General features: G+C 49.7%; 1 protein-coding gene across 1 annotated transcript in view; it reads left to right on the top strand.

The window, feature by feature from the left end:
- KIF1A (kinesin family member 1A) overlaps nt 1-19,795 on the top strand; it is a 2,508,766-nt gene that overhangs the window by 1,029,361 nt on the left and 1,459,610 nt on the right. The gene's annotated exons all lie outside the window — the stretch shown is intronic.

Genomic DNA, 19,795 nt, shown 5'->3' with positions numbered 1-19,795 from the left:
CGGGGAAGTGTGGTGCAGGTATTCACAGACAACACCACCGCCATGTGGTACTGCAACAAACAGGGCGGGGTGGGGTCGTGGACCCTTTGTCAGGAGGCTCTGCGCCTCTGGCAATGGCTGGAACGCCAGGGCGTCACCCTGGTGGTTCAACACCTGGCAGGTTCCCTGAACGCCAGGGCGGACGAACTCAGCCGCCGGTGCATGATGGATCACGAATGGCGTGTGAACTCAGATGTGGCACAAGGTCTCTTTCGGCAGTGGGAGAGCCTTGGTTAGATCTATTCGCCACCGAAGAGAACGCACAATGTCATCAATTCTGCGCGTTGGAATTTCCAAGGCGGCACTCGCTCGGAGACGCTTTTTGTCGCGAGTGGAGCTGCAGTCTGTTGTACGCCTTTCCGCCTATACCACTTCTGCCAAGAGTGCTGAAGAAGATCAGGGAAGACTGGGCCCAAGTCATCCTTGTGGCTCTAGACTGGGCACGAAGATCCTGGTATCCCGAGCTACTCAGCATGTCAGTCGATCCCCCGATTCGTCTGCCTCTTCAGGAGGACCACCTTCTGTCACAGCAGCAGGGGACGGTCCTCCACCCGGACCTGTCCAGTCTCCACCTACTTGCGTGGAGATTGAGCGGCGACAGTTGAGGCCATTTGACTTGCCTCCTAAGGTATTTGATGTGATTCTGGCAGCCAGGCGTCCCTCCACGAAAATGGTATACGCCTACAGGTGGAACAAATTTGTGGCATGGTGCACAGCAAAGGCTGTGGATCCACTCTCTGTCCCCCTTTCAGAGGTTCTCCTCTTTCTTCTTTCTCTTGCCCAGCAGGGCTCTGCTCTGGGCACTATCAAGGGCTATCTCTCGGCCATTTCAGCCTTCTTAAGGCTTCCTGATCAGCCTTCTCTTTTCAAGTCCCCTGTTGTAAATAGATTCTTGAAAGGCATCACACACATGTTTCCTCCTGTTCCCTTCATGATGCCTCAGTGGGACTTGAATCTTGTTCTAACGTATCTGATGTACGCTCCCTTTGAGCCGCTTCATAACTGTCCTCTTTGTCTTCTGACTCATAAGACTGCATTCCTGGTTGCCATCACCTCTGCCAGGAGAGTGAGTGAGCTCCAGGCTCTATCTTCTAAACCTCCTTTCCTCTCTGTCCATCCGGACAAGGTTGTTCTAAGGACTCGTCCTTCTTTCCTGCCCAAGGTGGTCACAACCTTTCATATCGGGCAGTCCATCACCTTGCCCACCTTTTATCCGCCTGCACATCCCTCGAAAGAGGAAGAGAGGCTCCACCGCCTGGACCCAAAACGTGTGTTCTCCTTCTATCTAGATCGCACACGCCAGTTCCAGGTGGATGACCAGCTCTTTGTTGGTTACATGGGCGCAAAGAAGGAACGGGCGGTGCACAAGCGGACCATCTCTCTGTGGGTCGTCTTGTGCATCAAGATTTGCTACACCTTGGCGAAAAAAGAGCCTCCTGTTGGGCTGCACACCCATTCCACTCGGGCCACGGCGGCTACTACTACCCTGGGTCGGGGAGTACCCTTGCAGGACATCTGTCAGGCAGTTACGTGGGCCTCGCTGCACACGTTTGCTAGACACTACTGCCTGGACCGCCAAGTCCGGAGAGATGGCTTTTTCGGCCGTTCTGTTCTCCAGGACTTTCTGGTGTGATCTTGGTTCGCAGACCCACCACCGGGGTTGGTATTGCTGGGCTATCTATTCTAAGGTAAGAAATCTAACACTAACCTGTTTCTTTCAGATGCACAAGTTACTTACCTTTGGTAACGATATATCTGTAAGAAACAGTAATTAGTGTTAGATTCCTTACCGCCCCACCCATCCTCCCCGTTCTACGAACCGATATCTAGGGTTAAGTCATCCCTTTCAGGGTCCTAGTTTCTTGGCACCAGTGTCGGTTTCTATCATGGCTCTGCATTACTGGTGCGGAAACCTGTGTACAGAACTGACGTCAGCGCGCGAGGGCGGTGTCTAAGTACTCCGACGACGCCATCCCGGTGATCGCGATACCGACGACGGACGTGGAGCTGCAGATGACGCCTACCGACGCGCAGGGGTACTGCTGATGAAAACTTTCCGGATCCAGTCTGACACCTGGAGATATTCTAAAGTAAGGAATCTAACACGAACTACTGTTTCTTACAGATATATCGTTACCGAAGGTAAGTAACTTGTGCGTTAGTGCTACGCTGATCAGTAGGAGTCCTTTGCTGAAGGCATGGTTGGGGGAAGGTCAAATGGGGTCACCGAGTGGATCATCTTCTATAGCAGTAAATTTGACTGTGGTGATGGCTGGCCACTAGGTCAGGGTTCGTTCTTCAGCCATGATGGGAAGTTGAGATGCAATGGTGACAATGTCTGGTTAAGGGTCGAAGTTGCCATAAATAGAGGTAAATGTGTTACAAAAGAATTCAGAGCTTGTGGCAAACTTCTTTCAAGGGGGTGAGGTTGCTGAAGGCGGCAGGAGGTATGGTGCAATCTTTGATGATGACAAAGATTTCCTTGCTGCTTTTAGTGCTTATGTTGATTTGGTCTGCAAGAACTTTGCGCTCGTTGTTCTGTATCTACTAGTAGCAGCGTCTTAGGGTTGATTTGAAGATGTCTTTATCTATGTCTTGACTTGCTCTCCACTTGCACTCCAGTTATTACAATGGGGTTTCATCATTCTGAGTTCCTCTGTGAACCAGCTGGCATGTACTTGGGCTCTTGCTGTTGGGTTGTGTTTGAGGGGTAGCCAGGATGTCGGCACATTCGGTGATCCAGTTCTTTAGTTTCTTGATGGTGTTCAGCAGGTAACTGGTGTGCTCAGGCCGATACACAAAGAAGGCAAAGCTGATTATGTGAAGCTTTTCCAGCTGCCGCAAGTGGGTCCAGTGGTAGTAGGTTTGTGGTGGTACAGTATGGACATGCTAAAACTGAAGACAGCATGGTCTGTCTAGGTCATAGTCGTTAGCTTGTCGACTGTGATGATGCTGATTGAGGCGAAATCGAGTTCAATAGGTGTTTGGCAGTGTTGGTGGATTTGGTAATGCTCTGGGTGAGGCAGAGGCGTCTGAGGTTTTCTAGCATTGATGATGAGGTGTGTGATGAAGTCAGTGATGCCGCTGGCCAAATTGGTGCTGCTACGATGGTTCCGCCCAGGGAGAAGTTGGCTTTGATGTGTATCTTTAATGTGAGGTGTTCAATGTAGCTGGTGGGAGTGTCCATGTGGGTGGTGCAACTGATGATATCTTTGAATATGTTGACGATGCTACCTCTGGGCTTGTGCTGACAGTCTTGCTTGATGATCTTGTAGCCTGCAGGGATGGCTGTAGTGATGCATGGTGCAGAGGTTCAGTTTAACCACGATTCTGTGAGAAAGAGCAGGTACAGAGCATGTTCAAGCAGTAGGTCCTGTATCTCCATGTCGGGTTTAGTGAGGGAGCTGGTGTTGAGGTGCATGCATGCAAATGTGGCATGTTGCAGGGGTTATGGATGGTCTGTGTGAGCATGAGCGGGCAGCTGGTTTGTGTTAGTTAGTGGGGTGGGGTGCTGTTGGCGCTGGAGTGGTGATTGTAGAAAGTGGAAGAGTGCATGAGAACTTGCAGGTGGCATATGTGAACGCTCCTGTGTTGTGCGTTGTGGTGTGCAGGAGTGCAGCGAGCGGTGGCCAGGGTTGAGAGCGCAGAAGGGCACAGCTGGTAGTGGTGTGTAGGGGGAGGACCTGGGTTCCTGGTGCTAAATCGGTCACAGCGCAGACGGGCTTGCCTTTGGTCTGCTAGCAGCTCACCTGCTGCAAGTCCGATCTGCAGCTGCCATTATGTAGGTCCTATGCGTATGAGGAGTGCGGTGGGCTGACAACCAATGATGTAATTTCCTGTGCAGCCAGATGATGGAAAAATCAGTGGTGTCAATTCCTGTCCCGATGAATAATCGGAAATTCAGTCCTCTTGCTTGGTTTCTTCTTTCAAACAGTTTTGCCAGGAAACCAAAGATGTCACTTCCTGTGCAGAAGGATGATGGGAAATTCAGCGATGTCCCTTCCTGTGCAAATAGATGATGGAAAGTGCAGTGATTTTACTCCCTGTGCAGATGAATGATGGGAAATGAAGTCCTCTTTATAAGATCCATTTAATTATTAATATGCCACCCCTAAGTAGGCCTTATAGCCCATATAGCAGCAAGCATAGTATTTAAAAGTTGAACATTCAGAAAATTAATGTTAAACATGTCTGATGGTGACTGGCACCTAAAAGCTATTTTTACTTTAGCAAGGCTGGATGTTCCATAGATAAACACTAGTGTAGTAGTGGGCCTCAGCCAGACCTGCTGGTGCAAGGGGTTCGCCCTTCTCAGCACAAGTCTTCAGACCATAGGAAGAAGTTGGCACAGAAACTGGAATACAAAAAGTAACTTTTATTACACCTCATGAGGTGGTGCTACGATTCAAACAGCACCCTTCGGTAGTGCAAGAAGTAGCACCACGAGCTAAGAAAGCATGGTTTATTATTACCCGCACAGGGGCTCAAAAGAAGGCGGTACGAACACAAGAGCGCAGTTTATGTACATATAAGGTAATATTCGAGAGGCACAATCGATAAGTGGGAGGAGCTAACAGTTTTGGGGGTCGACAAACACAATCCTATCTAGAACTAATCAATAACAGATGTGGACCCTATTTGACATGCGCGAAAGTGAGGAAAGCTAAATATAACTTGTTGCTGGGCAAATTTCAGGCGCCGTGGTCAGGAAGACAGGACAAAGCACATGGTCGACACGAGGCAGCATGCAGCAGACAAAATGGTTGCCATAAATACAAAATGGAGTCCGCTAAATGTCAAGTTAACGGCTAGAACTAAGATGTCTTCTGCTAATGCTTAACCTAATTGCCGTTGAATTTACAACACTAGGATGCAATATTACATTTAATAATGCTATCTTCAGGTAGGAAACACCTAAAAATGTTGTTCCTGGACTCGGTCATATTTAATAAAAGCTCAATTAATTAGTGAAGCTGGATTTCTAATAAATATTAAAAAAGATCTACTTCTAGAAAGTTGCCTTTTCCATGCCTTAAGTCTCCAACTGCATCTCTTCCAGTTCTGAATCCCTGAATGAGGTGTGCAAACTGTTCCTGGAGCAGAGGAAAATGCTTGGGTGTGGGGAGGTGTTTTTGTTCATCTGGCAGGAAGACCATTTGGGCAGTACCTAGGAACTTAATCTACTTCAAAGGGGCCTCCCCTGTCATAGGCACAAGTCATATGATACCTGGACAGACCCCTTCCTTTGTTTCCCCAGTCAGCCTGGCTCCAATCCTAGGAGGTAGGGAGATGCATCCAGAACTGGTTTGAAGTGACCAGAGAGAAGGGGTTGTTCATATCCCTGGCTATAACTCTGGGGTTGGCATATAGGCTCTGTAAAGGGGAGAAGGGTTTTACAATCTTGGTTTTAAGCAGAGAGGAGCACTGTGAGATTGACTGCAGTGGGGCACATAGGAAGTGCTGCAAACGTGGGTACTCCTGTGAACTTTTTCCCAATTGTTGGGGGAGGAGCCAAGAACCGCCCCCACAAACTGGTACCTAAGATCCCTGAAGGACAGGGCCTGCTCTGTCTTGTACCCAGGACAAAGAAGTGGACTCCAAGGGTCATAAGGCTGACCTGTGCAAGCTACAGGGACACATCAGGCTACATGATGCCTTTTCTGCAACTTCCCAGTTGACCTGTTCCAATTGAACCTACCCTGGACCTTGCTGTTGGCCTCTGCTGGAGTGATCCCTGACCCTCAAATGTTGTTGCTGAAATCCTGCCACCCTTGACCTTGTCTGGCTTGACATCTCCTACCACCCCTGAAAATCTGGGGCTTGAAAATGTTTTTGTCCGTTATCACCAGATCAAACACCCCCTAGAGGCAGCGATTTCGCCTAACACTATTCCACCCAAGGCATCACCACTTGAGGACAGGTTGCTCACAGATCACCTACACACTAATGCAATCTAGCTGACATATCGAAAGATTGTAAATAACATGGCGGACCCCATGTGAAAGCTATGGGACAAGAGGGGGAAGGAGGAGGGCAACCTAGACAGCACTGATTGGCAAGAAGCATTGGCGTCACCCAGGGAGGTAGCGATTACTTCCAGGCTGCGCCTTATCCAGCTGAAAATCCTCCACAGAATTTATTACACAAGAACCATCTTATATAAGATGGGCAGAGCGGATAACCAACTTTGTCTAAGATGGGGTGGGGCGCCTGGTTCATTCTTCCAAATGCTCTGGTCCTGCCCGCCATAATATGCTATTGGAAGTCTGTCACTGATACAATTACAAGAGTCAGCGGGCATCCGTTCCCGCCTGAACCAAAGCAGTGCCTTTTAAACATTTGGGAGGCAACTGATCTTACTGTCAATGCACAAATATGGGTGACATTAGGAATGATGCTAGCAAAACGAAACATAGCCTAATACTGGGGCGTGGCAGCCACACCCACACACACGGAATGATGCAATGACATGGACATGGCTATAGTGGCGGAAAAGACGGTATATGTAAGCAGGGGATGCCCAAAAAAGTGGATCAAATTGTGCAGAGGTTGGAATACCTACAGGGGCGAAATATGTGAACTGCCGACAGTGACTAATGACCTAGAAATGTTATAAGATGGACAACCTCAATAAGTGTATAGCTGTAAGTAAATGGTGTGCGCTGCACGCAATGTGAATACACCAGTTGTGGTAAAAAGCTGCCAAGAAAGTACAGAAATGTATACCAGAGCACAGACCAGATTTTTGAGCTGAGGTTAATTTTGTGACTTTAGTGGTTCACCCTAACAAGGATTGTGATCATTAGTTGAGGTGGATTGTAATCCCTCTCAACTAATAACCCAGTTTCGTATACACTGCTTTCATAAAGTAATCATTTTTGGCACTGCAACAGGAATGTTTTTGAAAGTTCAGTAGTCCAATTCTAAAGCATCATTTGCCTAAAGCGCCTTTAGCGAAGAGGATTGTCTTTACACGTAGATGTCCAACAGTATTTGTGCTTGGGAACTGAGTTTGGAACATTGAACTGTGTGCTAATGTTTTACATTGGATCTTGACCACCCAGATCGAGAAGCAACCTTGAAGGCCATTTGACCACATGTTAATTCAGGCATTATTATGGCTTCTGTGACTAACTTGATTGGCTTTATAGTGGGACTTTCTAGTTTTTTTTTATATCAACATGAACAAGCATATGTCAATGTGTGATAAAGTGTTCTCTTTCTGCATGGTTGCCCTCACTTTTTGCTGAACTGCTGATGTACTTTGACTGAGTGTGCCCTGGGCTCCTGCTAATCCGGTACCCAGGGCCTATGTTCTTTCCCTAAAACTGCATTGAAGGCCTAAGCCCAATTGGCACTCTCTGGCTACAGGTCAGTCCCTGAATGGTACCAGCGAACTCCTATAATGGCTGCAGCACATATTGTGCCATCCTTAGGGTCCTCTACTTTAACACTCACACACTGCCTTTCCAGGTTGTGTGTTTTGGTGCAGAACAAACTGAAGAGTCTACATGGCACACATTCCTGTGTGCCATGCCCACAACCTACTGTCCTGGCCTAGATCAACCACCCCTCTAGCTGGGTGCACTCTACCAGTGGTGAGGGTGAAAGTGCATAGGTCCTGTACCCCTACTGTGTCTAAGCCAATTCTCAAGGATCAACAAAGGGCCTTGACTCTACTCAGTAAGGCTGAGTCAATATCAAATAAACCAGAACAGATGCCAGTACTGAAACTCATTTGTAAATTATTCCGTCAACTGTACCAAAGCTGATTTGTCAAAGGTGCCATGGAACATTATTTTCTCAAGACATTTTTTTTTTCAAGCTTTTGCTTATTTTTCAATAGATATATGAAAATACAAACAGATAATACATGACATAGATATCACAAAAACAAAATTAAGTTAAATTCTTCATCCCTAGCACAACTTCTCATAAAAGACACCACAAACATACCAACTTTTCTTTCATCCAATCATTCATTCCTGAAACATAACTAGCTCCACACACTCACAAGATTCACCATTGGGCCACTATTCACCAATGGTTCGACCCACAAAAGAGCAACACGCATGTAGCCTCCTAAACAGAGTAATCTATCAACAGTTAAGCGAAAAATAATCTCCAGAAGAAAATTAACATAATTATATCAGTGCAAAAAACATTTTGGACAGCAACTTAATTTTACAATAGTCAAGTTGGCTACACATTGCGTAAGGTCGATGCGTTTCGAACCCTATTAGTTAGCAGGGTTCTCCTCAGGACCAACACAATCTTGCTCCAAAGCGAGATAGACTGTCCTATTCCTTGTCTATCCTAAGTGTCTTTTATGTGCTCCTCAATCCTTGTGAATGATCTCCAAATATTCATATTGATGGATCTTCATTAAATGACAGTATGAGGACGTCAATATATGAATGAATGCAGCCCTCATGGCCATTCCCCGTAGCGGTGAGACCCTTGTCCACCGTAGAATTGCGGTTCATCAAAGTCCTAAACTGGCATGTTTTGCTTCTCTGCCCGGCGTCGCTCAGCGCAAGAATCCCACAAAGGACTGTGGGATTTGCTGAACTGCTGATGTACTTTGACTGAATGTGTCCTGGGCTCCTGCTAATCCGGTACCCAGGGCCTATGTTCTTTCTTTAAAACTGCATTGAAGCCTAAACCCAATTGACACTCTCTTGCCACAGGTCAGTCCCTGTTAAATGGTACTATGGAAGGCCAATAATGGCTGCAGCACATATTGTGCCACCCTTAGGGGTCCTCTACCTTTACACTCACACACTGCCTTTCCAGGCTGTGTGTTTTGGTGCAGAACAAACTGAAGAGTCTACATGGCACACATTCCTGTGTGCCATGCCCACAACCTACTGCCCTGGCCTGGATCAGCCACCCCTCTAGCTGGGTGCACTCTATCAGTGGTGAGGGTACAAGTGCATAAGCCCTGTACACCTACAGTGTCTAAGCCAATTCTTAGACATTGTAAGAGCAGTATTGCCATTAAGAGTATATGGTGCTGGGAGGTTGTCATTACAAACTCCACAGTACCATAATGGCTTTACTGAAAACGAAGTAGTTTGGTATCAAACTTCTCAGCATATTAAACCCACACTGATGCCAGTGTGGGATTTAATGAAAAATGCGTACAGAGGGCATCTTAGAGATGCCCCCTGAAAAATGACTAACACTAGTGTCCGGGCTGAGTGGCTGCACCCCAGCTGCCACCACCAGACAGGTTTCTGGAGCCCTGGCTCGAGAGCCTGCCACTCTCAGGTGCCTGAAACAATGCACATCCTGGGATGAGGTGCCAAGCCTCCTCCCCCAGGATAGGCAGGGTCCAGGAAGGGGAAGCTTCAAAGGCTTGCCACCTTTGTGAGCTTCCCCAGACCTTTTGCTGCTCCCAGCAACTGGTCACCACCGGTTCTGACACCCACTTTTTGTGGGGGAACTGGTGGGAAAACCAAGTGAGGAAGAGACGTGTGCCCACCTTTGCCAACCGCACCCCTCAGGTGGGGGAGGTGAGGTGAAGCACAACTCTCAGTCCCCACCATTCCCCAAGGAAGGGACCCATTGGTCCCAACTTTTATTTATCTGTAACGCCCCTAAATCTAGTATTTATGGGCATCCCCAAACAAGAAATTACAAGAAGAAAAGAAGAAGGACCGAACAGCCGTGCCAAAGCTAACAAGAGAAGGACGCCCACTGACATGGCCCCATTCATACCGGCTTGTCCCCACCTGTTTACCTCCGGAAGCGAAACTCTTTTTAAAAAAAAAATTTTTTTTATTCTTTTTATTGGCAGTTTCAAGGAATAACATATCCAAAGAAACAAACTTACAGACCATCATGTTACCGCATCCCACATCCCGGAACAATAATCATTTCCATGCATAGTACAGAAAAGATACCACTCAATACCAATATACACATGATCACTGGTTAATGTTAATGTTAATGTTATATGTGCTTGTATAGCGCTCGGCTGCCCCAGCCAAGGGACGTCCCGGCGCTTTCTGTATGAGAGCTTGGAAAATGACAGAGGTGGGGGAAGCGTGCTGAGAAAATACCGATTTAACAGAAGAGATGTGTTTTGATGGCTCTTCTGAAGGATAGCAGATCATTCAGACCTCGATCTGGTCCGGGAGGCCGTTCCAGAGTTTTGCAGCCAGGTATTTGAATGAACGGCCGCCCGTCCTAGCTAGTTTGATGCGAGGAATGACCGCTAAGTTCTGTCCTTCAGATCACAAAGCGTGTCGGGGAACGTAAGTTGAAAGGAGTGGGCATAGCATGGGGGGGAGGCAGTTTTTAAAATTTTGAATGCTAGGCAAAGCGTTTTAAAATGGATCCTTTTCTCCATCGGGAGCCAGTGGAGTTTTGTGATGACGCTCGCCACTGACGTACGGCGGGGAAGTTCGGTCAGGACCCTGGCGGCGGCATTCTGGACTCGCTGGAGTCTGGTTTTCTCTGCTACGTTAGCCCCTAGCAGAAGGGAGCTGGCATAGTCCAGCCGCGAGAGGATGGCAGACTGAACTATCAGCTGGCGGGTTTGATGGTCGAAGAACTTTAATACTGGCCTAAGATTTCGTAAAATGCCAAAGCAGGTGGCCGCCACTTTTTTGGTATGGTGGGCGAAGTTCAGGGCAGAGTCTATCCAGACTCCCAGATTTTTTACACAGTCTTTCGGCTCTGGGGGTTGGCCGAGGATTTCTGGCCACCAGCTGTTTCCCCAGGCAGCTGTCTTTTTTCCCACCAACAGAACTTCACTTTCTCCTGCGTTTAGCTGGAGGTAGTTGGCCGTCATCCAGCTAGTGATGTCGACGAGAGTCTGTTTGAAATTATGAGCACCGAGACCATTTTCGTCATTCAGTGCCACCACTAGCTGGGTGTCGTCAGCGTAGGACACGAGTGACATTCCATGTCTCCTGGCTACTTCTGCCAGAGGTTGAATGTACACATTGAACAGGGTGGGGCTGAGGGCCGACCCCTGGGGCACTCCCTGCTCATGGGGCTATTCTTTTGAGAGAAAAGGGGGGGTGGAGACTCGGAACGATCTGCCTGATAGGAAGTCCTTGAACCAGTCAAGGGCAGACCCTGATATCCCCGCCTCCTTGAGCCTGAACAACAGCACCTCGTGTGACACCGTATCGAAGGCAGCACTGAGATCTAAAAGAATCCGTGCTGCCGTTCCACCAGCGTCTAAGATGGTCCGAAGGTGTTCTGTCACACTTAGGAGTGCTGTCTCGGTGCTATGGCCAGCCCGGAATCCATGTTGCGACCTGTCCAAGATGGAATTGGATGTCAGAAACTTGGTCAAGATTGTATTTACATGGGATTCTGCTACTTTGGCTGGCCATGGGAGGAGAGATATCGGTCTGAAGTTTTCAGGCAGGGTCGGTCCAGACTGGGCTTTTTTATTATGGGTGAGACCCAGGCTTGCTTCCATCTAGTGGGGATGATGGCTGTCGAGAAGGACAGGTTTATAATGTCTCTGAGGGGGCCGAGGACTGTCCAGTCTGCCTCTCTAAAAGTTTCAGGTTTAAGGGGATCGGCAGGTGAGCCAGATTTGATTTTATTGCAGATATTGAGGAAGTCTTCTTGACTGAGTGCCGGGATGCTAGGTAGATTGGGTCTATTTGGGTCGGTAGAGGGCGTGAGGTGGGGGGTGGCGGGAAAGGCACTATAGATTTTCTGGATTTTCTCCATGACAAATGATGCCATGCTGTCACACAAAGTAGATGAGGTGTTAGAGTTATCCACTGTTTTTTTGGCGCTGAGTTCTTTGAGAACTCTAAAGATAGTTTTGGAAGCATTCTGGCTGTTCTTAATCTCAGCTGCGTAGTGTGCTGCTCTAGTTCTACAGATATTACGATGGTATTTTTTTGTGACTGGACATAACGGATTTTGAGAGCAGGATTGTAATCTTTTCTCCATCTTCTTTCGGCTATTTTACATTCCTTTTTTTGCGCGGAGAGTTCTTTATTGTACCAGGGGCTAGATTTGTGGGAGCGTGCCTTGATCCATTTAGCTGGAATCAGGGTGTCAAGGGCTAGGTTGATCCAATCACAGAATTGGTCATACCCTAGGTCAGGGTCATTGGTGGGGAGGATTGGTTGTAAGAAGTGCGTGGAAATCTTCCAAGGCGGAGCTTCCTCCAAGGTCTTTTCCGGATCTGCTGGACGGGTTTTGTGATAGGAACTTCTTTACAGGGTACTGCCATGACCACTAAGTAGTGATCGGTCCAGGTCATAGGGATAGGTGTTTCTACGAGTACATTGGTCAAATTCGAAAGAATGGGGTCTAAAAGATGACCGCCTCTGTGGGTGGGCCCGCTCACCAGTTGGCTTAGCTGAAAGGCAGCAAGGTCGGCTAACAGGGTATTGATCTTAGTGTCTGCATTAAGATCAAAGTGGATGTTGAGGTCACCGATGATGGTAAAGTTCGCGGTTTCGGTGATCAGCGAGCATAAGTTCTCCAGAAGCGAGGTTGTGAAGCTTGCGACTGCTCCCGGGGGCCTATAAATCAAAAGGCCCACAAGGTTGAACTGAGGGTTGATTTTAATATTGAAGCGTGTACACTCGCGGTCTTTAATTTCCAATTTTGTTAGCTGACAGGTGAAGTAAGATTTGGCCATTATCGCAATCCCCCCTCCCCTGGAGTTTCTATTCAGGGTATAAGTGGTGTACCCTATGGGGGTGGCCAGGTTTATCACAGCGTCCATGTCATCCAGGAGCCATGTTTCTGTAAGAAAAAGGATATCGAGGGAGTGGTTGGACAGTAGGTCGGGGATTTCCGAATAGTGTTTTTGCATCGATGTCACATTGAGCTGGCCTACTCTAATAGTTAAAGGGTTGGTTTTGATGGGGGGAATGGCAGGGCAAGGGTCGGTAGGGCGAAGCCGCACGAGCATGCAAGAGGGTCAGTCTTGCGTGAGAGGTTATGTTTGACGCATTTACCATCAGGACACTTTAGGGTTAGTAATTCCTGTCTTGAGTAGGTTATCTTACCGCTCCTGAATCTGATCGGGTTCCTGGCCTCTAGCGCTTCCTTAGCGCTGACGGGCGCAGATGGGCTGAACTCTGGCTCGACTCTGGCGCGCTCCCGGCGCTTCCGTAATACGCGTCCGCTACGCGGAGCCTTGACCTTCCCTTTTATACTGGCCCTGAGGCTATTCCCCACCTAAGATGGCCGCCGCGTTTCTGCTGTGACGAGGTGCCCTCAGCTCCTAATCAGCTGGGACAGCCCCGGTAAGTGCGGGAGAACGGGGGGGCGAAGTTGATGCCACGCAGGGAGGGACAGGAGGGGCAGGGAGGGAACAAATGCGGCGTAGTATATCAAGCCGAACGTCACTGGGGGATTTTTTTAAATCAGGCTGTCACACACCAGGTGGACCGTAGCGCACCAGCAGCTTATCGCTTCAGGCTGAGTGGTGAATGCTCTGCCTACAAGTGCAAAGTGCTAGATGAGTACTCTGGCTACAAAGTGCAAAGTGCAGGAAGGGTGGGGATGCGAGCGAGCGGTACAGCGGTACAGCGCTTAGAGGTTGCTAGAGGAGGAGCCACAGCGTTTAGTAGATCAAACAGTGTATCACAGGTAAATGCAAGTTAAAACAAGTTAAAACGATAAAAACACAGCTACCTCCTGGCTATCTGCCTCAGGAGGGGTCCAAACATACAATGATTAAATGCCTTGCTTGGGTGCCCTTTTATACTGGCCACTGGGGTGCACTGAGGCTATTCCCCACCTAAGATGGCCGCCGTGTTTCTGCTGTGACGAGGTGCCCTCAGCTCGTAATCAGCTGGGACAGCCCCGGTAAGTGCGGGAGTACGGGGGGGGGGCGAAGTTGATGCCACGCAGGGAGGGACAGGCAGGGCAGGGAGGGAACAAGTGCGGCGTAGTATATCAAGCCGAACGTCACTGGGGGATTTTTTCAAATCAGGCTGTCACACACCAGGCGGACCATAGCGCACTAGCAGCTTATCGCTTCAAGCTGAGTGGTGAATGCTCTGCCTACAAGTGCAAAGTGCTAGATGAGTACTCTGGCTACAAAGTGCAAAGTGCAGGAAGGGTGGGGATGCGAGCGAGCGGTACAGCGGTACAGCGCTTAGAGGTTGCTAGAGGAGGAGACACAGCGTTGAGTAGATCAAACAGCGTATCACATGTAAAAGCAAGTTAAAACAAGTTAAAACGATAATAACACAGCTACCTCCCGGCTATCTGCCTCAGGAGGGGTCCAAACATACAATGATTAAATGCCTTGCTTGGGTGCCCTTTTATACTGGCCACTAGGGTGCACTGAGGCTATTCCCCACCTAAGATGGCCGCCGCGTTTCTGCTGTGACGAGGTGCCCTCAGCTTCTAATCAGCTGGGACAGCCCCGGTAAGTGCGGGAGTATGGGGGGGGGCGAAGTTGATGCCACGCAGGGAGGGACAGGCGGGGCAGGGAGGGAATAAGTGCGGCGTAGTATATCAAGCCGAACGTCACTGGGGGATTTTTTAAAATCAGGCTGTCACACACCAGGCGGACCGTAGCGCGCCAGCAGCTTATCGCTTCAAGCTGAGTGGTATCTCTCGCTTACAGAGAGAGATACCACATTGATTCAGACAATTGGGTTATTTTGCAAAATGGCGACCAAATATGACCAATAGTCTCTAGGGCGTGATCCCGATGGCAGCTCCTCTTCATAGGTAATAGGAGTATCTTGACAATATGCCATATCATGAAGCCATCGGCTGGTTGTTAGTACATTTTTACTATCCCAACATAAGGAGATTCTTCTTTTAGCAAGTAGCAGTGCTATCAAGCAAAACTTACACTTAGTAGCCCAAACATTGCATAACAGTCCCAGGAGACACGTACACATTGTACAGTTAAAAGGTACCCCCACCATATCACGCAGCATTTGTATGATCTTCTCCCAATATTCTATCATAGGCAAGCAGTGCCATGCCAGATGTATAAAATCTGCCGATTCACACCCACATCTTTTACAACGTGCATCTGGTCGTAAATCTTATTTATAAAGCTGTGCTGGCGTGTGATAAGTTTGATGCAGATATTTATAATGTAAGATTCTCAGGTTACCATTAGGTGTCAACATTTCAGTGATTGAGCAGGCTAGCTGCCACTCTTCTTCCGAAAGCGGATTGTCCAGGACCTCTTTCCATCTTGCCCATGCCCTATGTGTTGTGTCTGCTATCTCCTCCTGAACTATAGTGTATAGTCTGGATATTAATCTCTTATCATTAGGTGATGTGATGATCAATTGTAGTGTATTCAGTTGCGGGGGTTCCGCTGGGTATGTAGGGTAATGCTGTTTGATCGCCCCCTGAAGTCTGTGATAGGTGAAGCGGAATAATAGTGTTTCATTGCTTACATAGTCGAAATCTCACAGTTGTTTGAACATCCCTTAGTTATAGAGATCCCCCATTGTGTCAATCCCTACTTGCTGTAATAGCCCCATTCCCACCTCTTCCTGAGTGACAGATAAGCTAGGGTGGTGGTGTAACGGGAGAGCAGGCACATATAGTGGAGTTTTATTTGACAACTTTCCTATTTGATGCCAAGCAGCGTTTGTGGTATCCACTGTGTTAATGTCTTTGTTATGTAGTGGAGGTCTCTTATTTGTTATTATCGCCATCAGTGAGATAGGGTGTGTGTCACTCTTCTACATTGCAGTGAGTGTAAGGTAGGGAGTCCAATGGTGCCAATGATAAGCATATTGAGCCTGCGCACACAAATAATAGAGGCAAAAATCCGGTACCTTAAAACCTCCCCTCGAATACGGTAGCGTAAGAGCCCGCATTTCAATCCTGGCTTGCTTACCTGCCCCCACTAGTTTAATTATTAATGATTGTATCTGTCGGAGCACTTCCGACGGTGGGGTGATAGGGATATTATTAAATAGGTACAGAAGGGGGGCGTGGCCAGCAGCATGGAGGAGTAGGACGTACCTCGGCTCGGCTCCCGGTGTGCTGCATTAATCCGACGATCATATCCTCCCAAATCTTCCTAAAATAACCCAAAACTGTAGTCTGGGCTAGCCCCGATACCTCTGCTGCCGCCAATCCGAGCATCGTTGATCGATTGAGGTCAGTAATCAGCCGAGGAGAGAAGAACACCGGAGCGGGATCGCTTCTTCAAGATGGCGACCGGGCGGACCTCATCAGCCCGGCTCTGACTCCACCCTGGCATCGGAGACTATTGCCGGCGGTGCTCCCCCGGCATCGGGACTGGAGGGAAGGTGCAGCTGGTTGAGGAGGATTCGGACGCCCCATGCCGCACCCCTGTCTCCGGTGAGTGCCTGCCTGGAGTGAGCCGGGGGCTGGCGAACGCGACGGCTTGAGGAGACGCCCGGCAGACCTGTCGCTGGGCGAGGAGCTTGAGGCGGCAGCGAGTGAGCGGCGGGAGGTGCCGCTGCGGTGCGGGGTGTGACACTCCCCGATCCCGGGGAAGACAAGAAGTGTAGCGGCCTGAGAGCTACTGAGGCGGATGCCCCACGAAGCCGAGTGCCTGGCCTGATCGCGCGGCTGCACCCTACCTTCAGAGGGCGCGCTGCGGCCTGAGACGGAGACCGCCTGCAACCGGGGACTGGGCTGGGAGGCAGCGGCCGGTGAGTGAGCGCCTACCGTTCCATCGCCCCCCCCAAGAGTGCAAAACTGGCTGAGGACCCCGCCGGACAGGACCTGCAGGCGGAATACATGACCGGACAGGGAGACCGTGCTGCGCAGAGGGGGGCCCCATTAATTGAGGAGCTCCGGATAAATGCGCTGAGGAGATCGGGCCTGCGACACTGCCCACTATACGAAAGCCCCGGGAGGGGACACACTGCGCCGCGGCGAGGGGTGCCTGAGTGGCGAGACATACGCTGCTGCACGCGCGATGCCCCCCCCGGCTCTCCTGGGGACCCAACATAACCGAATGGAGATCGTGCTCCCTGGACTCACTCCACGGAACCTACTGGGGGCTTCCCGTCGCTATTACCAGGAGAAGAGGCGGCCGATTCCACAAGGGAGCCACAGACTGAGGGAGCAGTCGTGACATAGGAGAGGAGGAGAGCAGTGATTGATTGCGGACACCGTGCTTGTCCCCTCCGCGTAGCCTGCTTATCACCCGCGGGGCTGTGGAGATAGGAGTGGACGAGACGACCCCCCACCCTCCCCCCGGCGTGTCTGATATCCCCAAGAGACTTGGGCCATAACCAAGAAACAATATGGGGAAGAGAGACCCGTCTGCAAGGCTAGCTAGACAGGAAACTATCGAGAGCTACAACACGACGAGGGCACAAAGGGAGACGACCCAGGGGCTGCCTGGAACACACATGGACACTGCCATGCTTCTGGAGGCGATCCAGGCCTCCAGGACGGATATAAAGGGCTCTAGAGCGGCGCTAGAAACCAAAATAGGTGAGGTGGCCTCTGAAGTCCTATTACACCAAGACTTCCGGAATCTGACTAAGAGGGTGACGACGGCAGAGTCCAGAATTGGTGAGAAGGAAGACTCTATTACCACCCTCCGTAAGGAAATGGCGGAGTTGCAGGCATCCCACAGACAATTGCTGTGGAGGGTGGACGATGCCGAAAACAGGGCGAGGCGAAACAACCTCCGCTTCGTAGGCTTTAGGGAGGGCATTGAAAAGACCGATGTAGCGGCCTTCCTGCAGAACTGGCTACAAACAACGTTTCCGCAGGCCCAGTTTTCGAATTGCTTCGTTATTGAGAGAGGGCATAGGGCACTGTTGGTGAAACCGCCGGAGGGAGCACGACCGCGGCCGATAATTGCACGCTTCCTTAATTATGCAGACAGAGACCTTATCCTCCGGGAAGCTAGAAGGAAAGGAGAACTTAAAATGGAGAACACGACCATCATGATTTTCCCTGACTATAGTCAGGATGTCCAGAAGCAGAGGCGATCCTACGACTTGGTCAAAGTGAAACTTCGAGACCTACATATCTCGTACATGCTGCTCTTACCAGCGAAACTGAAAGTGATGTTCAAAGGCAGGTCTCACTTCTTTAACCAACCTGAGGAGGCCTGGCAGTGGTTGGAGGAGCGCCCTCTACTTCGAGAGGCCGAGGAGGAAGGCTAAGAATCCGAACAGAAATGGCGGCGGCAAACTTCCGGAGGAATTCACCTAAGACTCAAAGGTCCCAAATCCCGAGAATGAGACGAGGCTCACACTCGTCACCCTATCCGGACCTTCATGCGGCGGGCCGGGGAGAGGAGGCTGGGGTGCGCCTACAACTGAACTGTCGGACCTGGGGTCCAGATTTGACTGTCTGGCTCACCTGCATGGCGCCGAGGCGGGGGGCTTGGAAAACGAGCATATGTCGGATGTGGAGGACTCTACGGATCGCTCTTCACACCCCCTGGTTGAGGTAATCCGAGAGATGGAGCAGGGAGCTACCGGCGGAACAGACAACCATGATACCGAAACACAAGACTCCCAATCATGAGGAAAATTGGAACTGCCATCCGTAACAGCAGCACACCGCTGCTGGAGACGCGCAAGTTACAGACACTTTTCTTTTTGTATTGACTCATATCACTGTTAATTGGGTTATTGCTGGTGGTCCTAATGTCTTGCTTGACACCGGCAAGACGAGACACATTATACAGGGCACTCACAAAAGGATTAACCCTACAGGGGCCCACGTTTGAACCCTGGAAATAGTTTAATTTGGGATTCAGTGGGTGGGCGACAGACCTTTACCACCTGGTCAATGGTTGCACAGATGGGATGGACGGGGGGGGGGAAGGTGGGGAGGGGAGGGAGGAGAGGGGAATGTTGAAACAGTTTTGTTGGGGGGATCTTGGTTGGGGGGGAGGGGGGAAAAGTTGGTTGAATGCAGTCATGTCTTTTGGTGCCTCATGCCACACCTTCACACCGGCAATCATTCACACCTCTAGATATGCCCAAGAATGCAGCAGTACACAATATATGAATCCACGGGCTGCCCCATACTAGGGGACTGCCAACCTGGCTACACGAGACCCAAATCATGCTAGGCGACCTTGAGACACATGGGGAAGGCGGGAGAGGTCTTAGCGTCATGTCCTGGAATATCAATGGCCTGGGTAGCAAGATCAAAAGAGGACTGGTCAACTCATATCTGAAACGCGTAGGCCCGGACATCACATAGTTACAAGAAACTCATCTTAAAGGTACCAATTGCGCCTTCCTAGCCAGAGGCCGCTTTAAGCTTCTAGCGCATGCGGGATACACGACAGACTCTAGAGGAGTTGCCATCATTCTAAAAAAGACCACTCCATTTACTATCACCCAGACATGGACGGACCCTCAGAGAACATACGTGGGTATCAAGGGGACGTGGAACAGGCATGCCTACACCATAATCTCGGTCTATGCTCCCCCGAAACTCCAAGCACCCACATTAAAAAAGGTAGCGGATATACTGCTTGAAACGGCAGACACCATACAGATTGTAGGGGGGGACTTCAATGATGTCTTGGATGTCACGCAGGACAGAACAGGCATGTCACAGAGAGAAGGGACCCAGACCCCCTTGTCCCAGTGGTCGGTTAATCTAGGTCTTACTGACGTCCGGAGGTGGCTACACCCGGAATCGAGGGTTTACTCGTACTTCTCGGGCGCCCATAAGGTCTTCTCGAGACTGGACTATGTTTTTATGTCCCGACAACACCTGACAGTGCTGGACGTAGCAGAATATAAAGCAAGAGGCGTATCGGACCACTCACCACTGCTGATCAGACAGGGGGTGAAACGCCAAGGTAACA

The sequence above is a fragment of the Lissotriton vulgaris genome, chromosome 11, assembly GCF_964263255.1.
Source record: "Lissotriton vulgaris chromosome 11, aLisVul1.2, whole genome shotgun sequence".
In the NCBI taxonomy this organism is placed as follows: Eukaryota; Metazoa; Chordata; class Amphibia; order Caudata; family Salamandridae; genus Lissotriton; species Lissotriton vulgaris.
The sequence above is the reverse complement of the archived record's forward strand: the minus strand, read 5'-3'. Positions and strand labels throughout refer to the sequence as shown.